The sequence below is a fragment of the Corvus kubaryi genome, unplaced genomic scaffold, assembly GCF_017639235.1.
Source record: "Corvus kubaryi isolate FWS band 111438036 unplaced genomic scaffold, C.kubaryi_AGA036_p1.0 65112, whole genome shotgun sequence".
Classification (NCBI taxonomy): domain Eukaryota; kingdom Metazoa; phylum Chordata; class Aves; order Passeriformes; family Corvidae; genus Corvus; species Corvus kubaryi.
Window position 1 is genome coordinate 14391 of NW_024581775.1, and position 2994 is coordinate 17384.

Genomic DNA, 2994 nt, shown 5'->3' on the forward strand with positions numbered 1-2994 from the left:
AAAACATGCCAGGGGAGCTACTGCACTGGGACCAGATGTTCCTTCCCTCCACATGGAGGAGAGCAGGGATATGCAGCAGCATTCCTATGACCATGTTCTGTTCTCCCAGCACAGTGCCCAAAATGAAGGTTTCCTTGGTTTTTACCTAGCAACAGAATTCTTCTTTTTGTTTCTATTATAATTATTTAAAGGAAGAAATAATACTTTTCTGACACAAATCTCTTGGGAATTACATCAACCCTATGAAATATAAATACATTTCCTCTCCTGTTGAATAAATAATAGATTAGGTTTTCACTGGAGAAGCTGAGAGTAGGATTTAAGGACAACTTGTGTAACTCACAAAGTAGGCTGCAGTGTACAGCAGCAGACGGTTATAAAACATGACACAGTAGGAAATGCGATTTATGTGTGATGGAAACCCCTTGGTAGATCAGGTCACTAAAGTAGGTACCCTACCCATGGTTTGTATTATGTTCAGTGAGCATCTGGACAGAAATAAACTTCTACCTGGTGAAGCGTTGTTTTATCCAGTAATGTGTGAGATTTAATCATACAATTAATCACCCAATGCCTTTTCTGTTGTTTATGGAAGAAAAGCATTTGACAGTTTTTAGGATGAAAACCAAGAATTTGAGTGTAAAAGTGAAGTACCATCCTTCCTTCCAGGAAGACATAAGTCTGATTTAGGGAGAGTACCCAGAGCTGAGCGTGAACTTGGTGTCCTCATATCAATTAGCAGTAGATGAGGAGCATGCTGCAGAGCAACAGCCTCTCTAAGAGCTGTGGGATGCTCACAGAGTGCCTGCTTGTTTTATGGGGCCAGGCAAGCATAACTGCCTGCTTGGCATGTGCTCCACTGGGCTGGTGTTTTGTCACCATTGTAAGACATCGCTTTTGCAGAGAAGTAAATAAAAAGTGATTGCCAAATCCCCTAGCATGAGTTTTCTAAATTTGGTGCATCCAGACCCCTGATTCTGAATTGCATTAAGACCTCCCAGGAATTATAACCTGGAACAATTCAAGCTTCTGTTGATGCATAAACAGGCATATTTATGGAAACAGATCAGCTTGGATCTGTTTGTCCCTTTTTGATTGGTGATGAGCTAATTTTATTTGAAGATATGAGTCTTTACTCCTCGGTGCATGAAGGGACAGACAGAGTGAACTCAGTGGAGCTGAAATTTCCTGAATTGTAATTTTAGTCCTGACTCTGGTTTATGGAGAAGTATATTATGTTGGTCTAAAGTTGCTATGACTTTTTGCAGTTTTCTGACTCAGACTTTTTTCATTATGCTAGTGCAGGGAACATTTACAAAGTTGTAGGGCTCTGCAACCTGTAATTGATTTTGTTCTTTTTTTTTGTTTGACAGGGTTTATTAGTCAGGATTTGGGGAAAACTTTAATATCAGCTGTCTTTTCCCTAACTGAATTCCATCAAACTTACATTTGTTGTTTACATAATTACAATCTGAAAACTGATATTAGAGCAAATGATCTAGGAGTAAAATATATTCCCAGTGGGATTTATTTTTATTTTAATGAATCATAGTATAGCTTGGGTTGGAAGGGACCTTAAAGACCATCCAGTTCTTACTTCCCTGCCATGGGCAAGGACCCCTTCCACTAGACCAGATTTCTCAGAGCCCCATCCAACCTGGCCTTGGACATTTCCAGGAATGGGGCATCCACCGCTTCTCTGAGCAACCCTGTTCCAAGTTAAGCGAGGGACAGCTTTGTCTTGTGTGTTCTGAAAGAAAAAAGTAGTTTTGGCAACAGAACTTTGGTGTAGCTCACCTACATGAAAGCAGAACCAAAAATTAGGATAACAGATTCCATAAAGAAAATCTATATGTTAAACAAACATGCTCAGAATACTTAAATACAAATTCTGATAAATAGCTAAGATATACATTAAATGTGCTCTATATTGTAGGAATTTAGTTATATTGTGAAAAAATATTAAGCTACTTTAAAAATAAAATGTTGGTTGTTCTTAGGAAAATTGGATTTTCTTAGAGGGATTTATGTGCATATGATGTTTTTCTTATGAAAAATTTAAGACACTAAGACAAATTTCTCAGTTACATGCTAAAACACTTTGCTTTTATTTGCAAGTTATTTTTCTAACAATAAAGGTAATGTTAAAATAAACTTTTGTTTAATTTCTAAAGATAAGCCTTTTTATGACAAGTTTTCCCTCTTGCCTCCTTTGAAGGGCATGTTGGTCTGTTAAAAAGTGAAAGAATGTCGGCAATTCTGGGGTGTTACAGCTACTGCTCCCTCAAAACATTAGTGATCCTTTGGAGGGGAAAATCTCCTGAATTAAAACTCAGGACTTAAGCTCATGAAACTTGTCTGTAGGGTTCTGCCTATGTGACCTTGTCCAAATCATTAAATACTGGTCCTGGGAGAGGTACTTGAGGGCATTCCACAGGTGCTGGGGCCCGTGCTCTTGGTATTTCTTTTTCTCTGTTCTAAGTGGACCAGCAGCAACTGAGCCATCAGAGGAATCTGGGGTGCTCTTTTACACAAGCCTGTGAAGACAAAATGATTTCCACTTTCAAAGGGACAGAGATGTGAACTGTTACTCTAAGCTTTGTTCAAAGGAACCAAAGCCTTTAATAATGAAAAATCTTTAATAAGGAAGAATTTTTATGGTAGAAATCCCTGTTTTGCTCATCCAGGTGGTTTGGGGTTTTTTAAGCTGCTTCACTTTGAAACTTGGCTCATCTGAAGGAAAATTGTGTGTTGTTTACAGGTGCTGCAGCCAGTGACAGACACTGGCAGGCTAAGGAATAGATTGCTATTCACTACATGTAATAGATGGTAAGAGTAGCTCAGGGAGGATGGTATGACCTACATTTTCATTTAATTTCTCACAATGTTTGCTGTGTCATATGTTTAACCTGGTTAGCCTGTTTTTAACTGTTCTGTTCCTGCAGTTCTTTTAAAATTTATAATGTATTGTGTATAACCTCTTAAACATCTCAG